Source organism: Mesoplodon densirostris, chromosome 2, assembly GCF_025265405.1.
Source record: "Mesoplodon densirostris isolate mMesDen1 chromosome 2, mMesDen1 primary haplotype, whole genome shotgun sequence".
NCBI lineage: Eukaryota > Metazoa > Chordata > Mammalia > Artiodactyla > Ziphiidae > Mesoplodon > Mesoplodon densirostris.
This window is the reverse complement of record NC_082662.1, coordinates 138646415-138659036: the sequence shown is the minus strand read 5'-3', so window position 1 is coordinate 138659036 and position 12622 is coordinate 138646415. Positions and strand designations below refer to the sequence as shown.

Genomic DNA, 12622 nt, shown 5'->3' with positions numbered 1-12622 from the left:
CTGCACTTGGCCTGAAGGAAATCAGCAACATTTATAACAGCTTGTGTATTTGTATGCGGGATTGAGAAGGAATTTAATTTTTTAATTTCTCTGAATTATCACATAAGATTCAGAAGATGCTCTCTCTGCCTAGAAGCCACCCCACTGGGATAACTATGCCTACGGAGTTCCTTTGCCTATGACTCCTACTTGCTAACAGACTGGTAGCCTGGCCCCAGGGCCTGGTCGCTGCTCCCAGGGCAATGGTGGATATGGTGTCAACGGTTGCAAAATCAAAGCCCCTTACATCCTCTCCATGCCTCTGTCCCACCCCCCACCCCACTCACCATTGATGTTCAGGAAGGGGAAGGTGTCCTGGATGGGAACGTGGTGCTGTGACTGGTCCAGCTCATCTTCCTCATCTTCTTCATCCACATCATTATCTTTCTCACCCCAAGGAGCAGATCCAGTGGATCCTACCCGAGAAACACACACACACACACACACACAAAGGTCAGAAGTGAGGCGCTCACGTTGCACTGTCATCCCTGCAGCTGACCCACTGTTCAAGCTAGGCACTGCCAGCACAGAGGTTCCTTGGGTTCAGTGTGCACCCTCAATGCCAAAGAGTGGGAACCAAGGGTGTTCACCCCACTCCCAGCTCCTCCTACGGAGCCCCAGTGCAAGCTCTCATCCCCTCCCCTATCCAGGAGCTGCAGACCCTACTCCCTTCTCCTAGAAATCTTTTAATTCCTACTCTAAATCCCTTTCTGCACATTCGCATCCCTTCTAAGGACCCAAGGAGCACAGCTTCTCTCCTTTATAAGCTTACTGTGAAGACAGACCCTTCCCTCATGGCAGAGCCTCACTAGATTCACTGCAGGTCAAGTCTAAATTATCTGGCTCTTAGTCGGAACTTGCTAAACATTGAGTAAATATAGGGATCAGGTGGTATTCTCCTAGGAAAAATACCATACAAATACCCATCATTTATAAAGAGAACTTAATAGCCTTCATAATGTCATGTCAATTGATTCTTAGAACAGCCTTTGAAATACGCAGGAAAGATGAGAACCCAGATTTTATAGTGAGAGAAGCTGAGGCTCAAAAGGTTGAATGACTTGATTCAATGTCCCACAAGTAGTGAGATGGAAAGACCGAGGTTTATAACTCAGACCTTCTAAGTTTTAATCCCTCCTTCTTGTAAACTACCTTGCCTCTCTTCTCAGTGTTGAGTCCCAAGAGAAGTTATTTTTTATAGAACTCAATACCCCCTCTTCTTTCTAATGCTTTACTGTTCCAGTGCATGGGCAGGAAGACTGTGCTGAGTTTGTATCTTTTGTTCTCTGGGTTCTTTCTAGGGACAGGATTTCTTGCTTTATTTACCAGTCTTCAACTTTGTAAGCGAGGCGACTTTCAAGTCGACTATCGCTTTAAGGGTCCAGTCCGGAACCTGGCACACTGTCCACCTTCTCCCCAGCAGCTGGGGCCTCACCTGGGTTAATGATAGAGCCCTGGGGCTGGGGGATGTCACACACTTGATATATCTTCACTGGGTTCATGGGCACCTCCTTGGTGCCGTCGTACATCAGGTTGAATTCTCTGCTCTTGTTGAGCGCACAGCGGAGCTGGGCCTTCCATTTAGCTGGGTCGGGGTCGTCCACCCCTTCCTGGTACTTCCCCTGTCTCCACAGCCCAGGCCTGAGGGATAGGAAACTGCACTGAGTGCCTGCTTGTTGCCCAGAAACACTGGAAAGTGTGCCCGCCCTCCCTCATACAGACACAGATACACACAGCCCTGCCTGACCGCCCCATCACCCCAACTCCAACTGACAGAGACTGCAGCAGAAAACACCACGCTGGGGACCAGGCAAGGCAGGGCCTGAGGGAAATTAAGCCAAATGCAAATACAGTCTTTTAAAAAGAGGAGCCTCATCTCAAGTGCTTGTGCCAGCATCATCTGTCAAGACTACAATGGCCTTAATGAAGGGTTGAAAATAAAGAAAACTCTGGAACAAGTATACACCAAAATTCTAATGGTAACTTTTGGATAGCAAGATTTCAGGTAGTTTTGTTTTGTTTTGTTTGCCTTATTTGTTTTACACATGAATTGCTTATATAATAAGACGAGAAAGGGAGGTGGCATATGATATGAAGAATTTAGGCTTGCTGCTCCCTCTCCCTTCAGTCTGTAATCTGATGCACAAATAACTGTTGAAACCAAGTACCTTTAGGAGTAGCAGCCCATAGGAGGGCAGGAAGCATGCTCTGGGGGTTCAGCTTGCCTCAGTGCGAGGCTGAGGGCCTCAAGTCCTAATAAACTCACACCACCTGCCTTTCCCTGCTTCCTCAGACTCCCACATTGGGAACATTTTGCTGGGAACACCAGTGGCTGGTGGCCTGGGCCAAAACCAGTGCGGCCCCGCCTCTCTGGTTTTCAATTTCCAGGTCTAACGGGCATTTATGTGTCTGTTCACGGGATATCAGCTCTCCCTCACTGTTAACGTATCTCAGATGTCTACACTTTCTTCAGGGCTGTGACGTATGTGCTGGTGCAGAAAAGGGGGATGTCTTCTGCAGAGGACTCAAGGTCAGGAAGCACACGGCAGCTTGTTCAAGTGGACAGGGCACATCGCTTGTCCAGTCCCAACTCCCCGCCTCTGCTCCTGAACTAGACTACTTCCTCAAGCCGAAATGGAACTTTTCCGGCCCCGTCCTTTGAGCTCTCTGGTCTCCCTCAGTCAATCCCTGCAGAGCCTCACAATCATGAGGAAGCTTCTCTCAACAGCCGAGCTAAATCCTTCTCCTCCAATGCACTCATTTCTTCTTACCACCTTCTCAGACCTGGGGGCTCCTCCACTTGGTGTGCAGTATGGAATGAAGCAGTTTGACAAAGCTGCTGCCCTTGGGCACTCAGCAGGCTCCATTCCATCCAACCCCCTGCAGGGGATTTCAACCTCATCAGTCCCCAGTGTCGGAGAGGCACGTCTCCAGTTGCCCCTGGCAGTACCTGGCTGCTGCCTCCTCACGTTTTCCCCTCTCTTTGCTTGATCCTCCGTGCCCACTCCCGCTCTGTCCCCATCCAGCTGGCTTGGGCTGTGCTGACTTTGGCACAGGTCTGCAAAATTTCTGTGGCTCCCTGAATCCCTCTCCCTCCACAGAGAGCAGCCAGACTAACATCCTGCTCACAACACAGCCATTCCCCAGGGCCCACTCAGATGATGCAGAGAACCTGAGGCTGATGCAGTTGAGGGTGGTACCCACCACATGACAATCGTTGTGCTTTATAAACATCCCTTATTCAAACCCATTCTGCGTCTTGCCTCTGAGATCCTGGTCACTGGGCAGGTCCCTATTTCTCTTCCTAAAATGGACACAGTCTCTGCATTTTCATGGCAATTTACCAGTCCCTTCCCACACACTGATTTCACTCAATTCTCACAACAATCCTGTGAGGCAGGCAAGACTGGTTTTAGCCCCATTTTACTGAAGGGGAAGCTAAAGCCCAAAGAGATTATGTGACTTGTTCAAGACCACACATGCAAGGGATGGTAGTAGGATCTGAAGCCAGGTCTTCCAGCTCCTGGTCAGAAGGGGCCGTCTGATAATGGGGGAGCTGATAGGCCTGGGTTCAAACCCTAACCCCACCGCTTATTGGCTATGTGACTTGGGCAAGTTACTTAGCCCCCCTGAGACTCAGCTTCTGCATCTGTAACATGAGGGTGCCGCCCCCCTTACAGTGTTCTCGAGAAGCAAATGAGATAATGGACCTAGGGTATGCAGCAGGCACCCACTTAATGCTAGTCAGAACGGCCCACACCCCATATCCTACCAAAGGCCTGTCAGAGCTTGGGATCTGTGAAAGCACCCTCACTCTTCTCCTGACACCCAGGCCCTCCCTTAGCATTCTGCAAACAGATACACAGATATAAGTAGGACAAAGCAGCTTCCCACAGCCAATTTTTCCTCAAGCCCTGAGCATACAGAACATTCTCACGAGTGGAGCTTTCAGGAACCAGTCTCCTCCCACATGGCCAGCCACCACCAGGCACTTCAACAGCAAGTCCAGTTTCAGACCAAGGCCACAGCGAGAGGCCAGCTGGGCCAGGGCAGGCCCATCCCCCTCTGATGCCAGCTCCAGTAGTTGGTGCTGATTTACAGATGTTTTCCTTACCACTTTCATATCATTATTTAATGTTTACATTAAAAGCATTCATTTACTTTCTAATATTCACAGGCCAATTTTTCTTCTACCTCTCATCTCTACACCCAATATAACTGAGTTGGGTGGGAAACAACTCTAAGTTGGCTCTCTCTCCTTTGAGGTATGAGCCCACCTTTCCTGGCCCAGTCTCAGCAAGAACCTGGAGCATCAATCTTGAGAGGCTCAGGGCAGGGACTGGATTTCACTTCTGACTTCCAACTTATAGTCAGGGAAGAAATGGGCAAACTCATTTCTCCGTGTCTTGGGAGGGCAGGAACTAAAGCTACTCATGAGATGGAAGACTGACCAGCACAGAGAAGTTGGTCTAGAGCAGAGGCATGGGCTCCGGAGTTACAAACCACATAATACCCCTTCCCACAACGAGCTTCCCACCTACTTCTGTCTTAGACTTTGGTCTCACTGACATTTTATGAAATGCCACGTGGTTCAATCTTAGTTTCAGTGAAGCAAAATAACTCTCACATCAGAGCTACTCTTCACTTAAGAAAACATATTTGTAGAATAAAAACCTGTAATTAAATCGCCTTTCATTTTTAAGCGGAGGTTATGGATGGGGCAAAAGGTTTTAACATCAAAAGAAAAACTTGCAAAGGGCCCTCGACACCCATTCTACAGGCTGTTAGGAGCCTGCGAACACTCAGGAGTTCTGCCCTGATCTGGACAGCCATTCCCGGGCCAGAGCAAGAGCCCTGAGCGAATGAAGGGTTGATTGCTGGCTGATCCTTGGGAGTTCTAGAACAACATACACAGCATACACACACTTACAGGAGTTTAGCCAATCACACCTGGGATCCCTTGGGATGTGAGTTGAGTAGCTTTCACCAATGGGAAAGAATAAATGGCCTCAACCATAACAGACATGCCCCAACAAGAGAAATTACTATGCCTGCTAAGTTTGCCCCCACCTCCCCCATCATAAACATTCTTTTTGTTGCATCAGCATTTTGGGTTTTTTTTTATTTTTTATTATTTTAATTTTTGCGGTATGCGGGCCTCTCACTGTTGTGGCCTCTTCCGTTGCGGAGCACAGGCTCCGGACGCGCAGGCTCAGTGGCCATGGCTCACGGGCCCAGCCGCTCCGCGGCATGTGGGATCTTCCCGAACCGGGACACGAACCCGTGTCCCCTGCGTCGGCAGGTGGACTCTCAAACACTGCGCCACCAGGGAAGTGCTGCATCAGCATTTTGGATATAGTACCTTCTTCAAGCCAAAATTGAAAACAGAAAAGCAAAAAACCAGAAAGGTCTGAGAGAACTGGAAAACACTTCAAGTCAGATGGTAAAAGAATACCTTTACCTTGAAAATGGTATTTTCCTCCTCTTGTTGGGGGCTATGCCGGGTGGCATGCTTCCAGGGAATCTGGAAGCGTTTGGAGTCCCTATGTAGCCAGATGAGCCCAGGGTACAGGCCACTATCCACTTGGGCCACCAACCAGGGCTTCAGCCGAACTCGGCGGGGGTGGAGAGCCATGATCTGGGTTGGGGGGAGGGGGAAGAAATGGGGAGAGGAGAATTAGGCCAGCCCCTGGGAAAAGGTCCCAGCCACTGTTCCCATATGATAGAGCTACAGTTCCATTAGATTACAGCAAAGAAACTAAATATGGGAATAAACTGTGCCAGGTGGGGAAGAAAAGAAAACAGGTTAAAAGGTTCTTTTGATTCTTATTCCAAAGCCATTTATTTTTCATGCTCTAGCCAAATCAGACTTATCACGTAAGTAGATCACATTTCTTCTATTTAAATCCTGAGGCAGAAAAATAAAGAGATGATGTCATCCCTGCTGGAAAACAGTCCTTCCGCAAGTACCAAGGGAAGAGAAGAGAAACTGCTCTTTTCAATCTCATCTCGGGAGAAGGAAGAAAAAAGTTACAGAAATAGCAGGTATATAGGCAAGAACTTGAAGCATGCTCTCTTTTTAGACAACTAAGGTGAATGGGAATATTTTAGTAAGAAATGATACCATCAGGATGAGAGAGAAGTAGGCAAGGGATGGTCCCTGGTTCCAAAGTCCTCACTTACATAGATGGGCAGGCAGTGTATCCACAGGGATCTGAGAGCTGGGCCTCAAGTCAGTTTAACTTTCTCTGGGCCACCCAAAGTTTCTGCACCAAACCAAACAAAACAAAACAAAAATGCGGGGTGTGGGGGTCTGAGCTGGTTATCCCCACGACAATCCAGTGTCTAGGAGAAGGCTTGGGAGCACTGGAGACAAAGTGTAAGAACCCTGCCCTGTATCTGAGTCTGGTAAAGCTAAGATGCCCTAGAATGATCAAATACCACAGTTCCTAACCCTTTAGAGTACTAAAGCCAGTCATAAGACAAGCTCTGTACTGCTGGGACAGCCTCCTCACCTGGGTCTGTTTACCTCCCCACAGAGGCTGAATTGAACTGATTGGTTGCTGGAGCCAGCCTGGGTAAAGTCTGCAATTGATTCTCATAAAGGGCATAGCGTAGCAGATAACATTGGTGGCAGCGGCCAGCGCTCACAGCGGGGAAACAAAGGCCTGCCCAGATTGGGTGCCTAAAGGAAAAAGCAGTTACCGGAGAAGTGTTTGCCTGGGGTGTTGTGTTTAGATTTTTTGGCGTTCTCATTTCTCTTTGTTTTTACTTCGGGTGAGAAAGACAGGCCTGCAAAAGGACGTTCATTCAACAAATATTTGTCCGTCAGCTACTGTGTGACAAGGGCGACATTAGTTACTAAACACAATGTTCTCATCAGACTCCCTGAAGAAATCCACATTGGAATTGCTCAAACATCCACTGACCTGAGAAAAGGAAGATAAATAAGTCACCTTCCCACCCAGAAAGATTCCCACCTGGATCGCGGTTCAGAACCCAAACCAGCTGAGTCAGCCGAAGGCTCCCCCGAAGGCTCCCCCTCGGAGGAACTTAGCTTAAGGGGTGGGTCCTAAGGCCACTTCTCTCCCCAGCCAGGCTCCCAACAAATGGGAAAACTCAAACCCAGCTCGGTCACTGGCACTTTAAGAGCGAGGCAGGACCTGCTCTCACCTGAGCCTTCTGACCCAATTACCAAGTTCTGCAACTGAAACCTTCCCCCCTGGGGGCAGCTCACAGTGGGTAGGTGAGGTAGCACTCCGTACTCAAGTGCCCCCCACCCCCATGTTCTTGGCCTCGGTGTAGGTTGCTCTGTAGGACTGCAGAGTCAAGCTATCAAACCATGGAGAACATTTACCTTATAAGGAGGAGGGAATGCATATTCTCCCCAGGGCAAGTTCTAGCCTTCTCTTCCTCAGTCCTGGCCTGGGGGAAGGGGGATGGGGTAAGGGAAGAACAAAGAGAACAGGGAAATGGGCAGCAAACTGGTCCACCTAGTGAGGGGCTTTCGAGAATTTCTGTTGCAATATTGGTCAGTCTTGTGTCGAGGCCTGGCAGACACGTGAAATCCACCTCTTGACGGATCATGGGCTTTGAAGAAAAGGGCTTATCCTAGTTGATCCACAGCACATCAAAAAAAATTAAGGCAACCAGGCCAACGCAAGGAACTGCACAGAGTGCTGGGGAGGGAGAGGCAGCCACCCTTAGAGGTCGATGCCTAAGTTCTAGAGCCCTGTGTTCTCAGCATTCTCCCAAGATGGCAGTACACAGGAGCAACGCTGCCCCAGCCTCCTCCTCCTCTATGCCCCACCTCCATCACAGCTAACCCTCTCCACCTTCTGAAAGTCCACCGAGATCTCCTCCACCTGCCACCCAGCACCTAAGACTATAAGAACAGGCAGAGAGGCAGACTTTGGAAGCAACCAAGATCACAGAGAAAAATATCTAATTAGACATTCATAGGTTGCAATAGCAAGTAGCCATTAACATCGAGGCATCTGAAGAATTTTTACTGGATTTGGGAAAATGTTTAAATATGTACTTAAGGGGGGAAAAGGCATCATACAATATTGACTGTATAGTAGTATCTCCATCTTGTAACAGAACGCGCACTTGTGTACATAAGCACAGAGAATTTTTGAAAGGGAAACAAATAATACATCGATGCGACAAGAAGTTCTTAGTGGTTACCTGGTGATAGGACTGTGGGTGAATTTTATACGTGCCTAAGTACTTTTATATACGATTCACATTTTCCTACAATGCCGTGTGTCGATTCACAACTTAAAAACAAAACACTACAAGTAGTATTTTTCTTAACCACAGGAAGCTAAGACATTTCTTGGTCACTGGGAGATATAAAAGATGATGGCCTTCAACTAATGAAACCATGGTAACAACAATCCTCTACCTACATAGGCTTAACAGTTTTTTCATGCGCTTTTGTTTAACGTGTCTGATTTCATCCTCATAATTAAATGATCATCCCCATTGTTATCATCCCCATTTTACAGCTGGGTTAACTGAGGCACAGCAAAGTGTTTTATCTGGGGCCTGGACCCAACACTTCTCAGTCAGAGTGTGCTGTACCATATCCTGCCACTGCACCCAGCCTTCTAAGTCCCTCCCTTCTTCTATACACCAAGAAAGTAAATGAAAGACATCAACAAAGATCCAAGCAGCATGGAGGGCCAACGAAGTGGTTAGGGAGGAGACTGCATGACACCCACCCTTAAACACACCTAAACCAGAGTCCTCTTTCAGAACACTCTCACCACCCAAATCCCAATGCCCACAGAACAAGCTTAGCCTACTTTAACTCAGCTCTGGCATCTCTAGCTGCCATCACAGCAAAATTCAAAGCCTGTGTCTCCAACAGGTATTCAACTAGCCAAAGAACAAAGATTTAACCCACCCACTCCCCTCATACTGGGCACTGAGCAGGGACACTATCAACCTCCCCAAGGCATAAACCATCCAATCTCACACCCCCATTCCAGGGAACAGGTCCCCTACAAACACCTGTACTGCCATCTCTGCAGCCCCTGCCCAGACTAGTTTCCAGGAACACGGCCACCCCAAAGCCAAGATTCAGTCGTCAGTGGTTTTGCTCAGAGTAAAACACACACCCTCATTTCTTGCAGACAGGCCTCCGGAGTGGTCCTGCTTTTTCCCTTCCTCCTGGAGAGACCTGAAATGCCATCTTCCACGTTCCCCAGTCTTTCCTTCGTTTAGTTTAGCCCTGTTCAGGGGTAAATTCTGGGCCTCTAGCCATAATTCCCACACCCTGCCTCCCTGCTTGATTGAAGTTGGCGGCTGGAGAGGGAGCTACAGGGTAGAGGTGCTGCTGTCACCCAGGAGACAAACATCGAAAACTACTCTCCTGGGTCGGCATCAGCTTTCACCAACCCCTACTCAAACGCCTTCTTCCTCTCCCTTCCCTGGCTTCCACTTCTGACATACAGCAAGAGAGCAGGGCTGGGGGAGGGATGACCCCTTTACCACACAGCAGGCTCCCTGTAAACAGTGGCACCCTGGGCCTGCTTTCCAGTCAGGCCTGGAAGACTTTCCCCACTTCTCTATACCAGCCCTCCAGCCCTTTCAGGCGAAGAGGGCCTCACCCCCAGAGCAACCACGCCCGGCGCCGCCCTCGCCAGCACGTAGCTTCGCTACTTGGAAATTCACGGGTGTCTCTCAGGCCCAGGGCAGGGGCCTGACTGTGCTAAACAAATCCCAGGAGAGGAAACAAACTGGCTAAAGTTACTGGCCGGCCCGACGCGCAATTTCCCAAAACACCCACCAAGATCAAGCGCCGGCCGGCCTGGGAAATCCCCTCTTCGGGATCCAGGGGCCTGCGGAGCCGTGAGCTGGGAGGACCAGCGTGGTGGAGGAGCCTTAGCGCTCCCCGACGGCTGGTGGGTAGGGGCCCGAGAGCGTCACACTCCAGTTGGGCGGGAGGGAAAGGGAGTCGACAGAAGTAGGGGGTCGGTAAGGGCCCAGCGGCCCCGGGCTAGGACCGCCCGAAAGCTACCTGAAGCAGAGAGATGGGCACCCAGCCCTACAGGCTATCCCCAAACAAACAGATGTCCTTAAGCAAGCTTTCCTCACCCCCACAAACTCTGGAGGGGACGCTTCTTCACCGGCGGGCGTGTCCTCCCTCCCTCAAGCGAGGCTCCAGACGTTGGCGTCCCCACCTTTCTTCAATCCGGCCGCCAGAAGCGAACGTCCCTCCGAACCAAGTCCCCAGTTAGGATCACCCGTCGCCACTGCTCTCCTCGGCCGCTTGGGCAAGCAACACCTGGCTCTGCGCACGTAGGGACTGCAGGCTCCGCTCCCGGTTCCACACCGGCCCTCACCTTCCCCGCCCAGGTGAGCCAAGCTCACGTCAGCGCCTCGCCTCGGGACGCCGCGGACCCATCTGCCGTCCGGCCGCGCCTCCCAGGTGTGGCCACGCCCCCCCGCGTTCAGGATTGGCGGGTTGCGAGAAATATGATACTCCGTGTTCCTGGGCAGCCCAGCACCCCACCAGCCCCTTCCCCACCGCCCTCCCCCGCTTCTAATCCGGGCTGAGAAAATTCCGGGACTGGGGTCTAGACCTGACCCCTTGGGGCTAGTGGTCTTCTGAACTGGAAGCGACTGGGAGGAAAAATAAGTCGAAAAGACTTAGATCTAAGTCGAGAAGGTGCCTCCCTTCCTTCATGCCCCATAATCCCGCTGCGATGTGGAGACAGTTAACTACAAATAAGGATTTAGAGATTCTGTGTTGGCCCTAATACCTGTGGGCCTGTATAAGTGGAGTGGGGTATGGGGAAGGGAGGGACTCGGGACACTTGGTCCCTTCTGAGGGAAGACCCGTGGCTTACAGGGCAGGAATTCTGCCTTCACTCTGCCTTTTACCCCTATGACCCCGAGTGAGTTGCTTAGCTGCTCAGTTTCAGTTTCCTCATCTAGTCAATGAGAATAATAGTCCTGCCTTTTCCAAATACTATCAGGTAATGATTAAAAGCATGGCCTCTGGAGCCAACTACTGAGATTCAAATCCAACTCCACCAGTTACTACAGACTTGGGCAAGTTTTTTAAGCTGTCTGGGCCTCAGTTTCTTATCTGTAGAAGGAGGTAAATAATAGTACCCACCTCAAAGGCGTGTTGTGGGCATTCAAAAAATTACTTCATATAAAGTGCTTGGAACAGTATTTGGCACTTTCCAAGTGCAGTATAAATACCATTTTTATTGGTGTGAGGATAAAAAGTACCATATTGGCATTGCCTCATGGAAGAAACAGACATCTACTGTTACCTGTAATCCAAGGCCTGTATGTCCCTTAACAGGTGCTTGATAAAAGTTCTCTCACCTTTCCCACTGCAGAGAACTCCGGTCCACGTAAAGTGCATGCTTACGGTGAGCTGTGTACTAGCACATGAGATGTGGAAGCACTAGGCTGTCACAGGTAAGAAGGGGCATAAGCAGGGTACTTAGGTTTTGGGGTTTAAAGCAATGTGTGAGAGACCGTGATGGAGTAGTTTTATGACTGAATTGTGTCCCCCCCCAAATTCAGATGTTGAGGTCCTATAACCTGCAGTATCTCAGAATGAGATCGTGCTTGGAGATAAAGTCTTCACGGAGGTAAGCAAGTTGAAATGCAGTCATTAGAGTGCGCCCTAATCAAATACAACGTGTGTCATTCTAAAAAAAAAAGGAAAGTTGGACACAGAGACAGATAGGCATTGAGGGAAGATGATGTGAAGAGACGCAGGGAGAAGACAGCCATCTTCAAGCCAAGGAGAGAAGCCTGGGACAGATCCTTTCCTCACTCAAAGTCCTCACTCAGCAGGAACCAACGTTACAGACACCTTAATTTTGGACTTCTAGCCTCCAGAACTGTAAGACAATAAATTTCTGTTGTTTAAGCCAGCCAGTCTGTGCTACTTTTTTGCAGTAGCCCTAGTAAACTAATACAGATGGGTTGGAGAGCTCCAGATTTGGTAATACTGTGGACTTGATTCCTAGTCCCAATCCAGCCTGGAGACATAGCTAGCAACGGCCTGGGAAGGCAGCAAGGCCCAGATCCTGACTCAGGCAGCCTCTGTCTCAGTCACTGCTTGTGGCCACTCTTCCCTTCACTTAGGGGAAGGGAAGGGCTATCTCGTCAGCACAGCCAGCCTATTACTGCTGATGAGCTCACCGGACAAGCCATATCTTCCATCAGGCCCAGGGCTGGGCTCCTGAGACCAAGCAAACAGTCTACTGCAGGTGTGTGTGATGGAGGAAGACCACCAGGAGAGTGTCATTTGAGGGGAGCCAAAAGCCCAATGGCATACGAGTATGAGTGCACACACGGACATTCACTTTTCCAGTAGCTGAAATTACCATAACTAAGATGATTTCTTAGTGATCTTCTTTGGAAGACACATTTTTTTTCTTCTGCTCTGTGTGGCTTGTGGGATCTTAGTTCCCTGACCAGGGGTTGAACCCCGGGGCCACAACAGTGAAAGCTCCAAATCCTAACCACTGGACCACCAGGGAATTCCCTGGAAGACACAGAGTTTAGAATCAGAAAATTCGAGCTGGGAGGGCCCTTCAAA

The 12622-nt window shown here is 49.7% G+C and overlaps 1 pseudogene; it reads right to left on the bottom strand.

The window, feature by feature from the left end:
• The window catches only part of LOC132484442 (interferon regulatory factor 6-like), a 97254-nt pseudogene extending 90459 nt beyond the window's left edge, over window positions 1–6795 (bottom strand).
• Between the last annotated feature and the right edge of the window lie 5827 nt (window positions 6796–12622).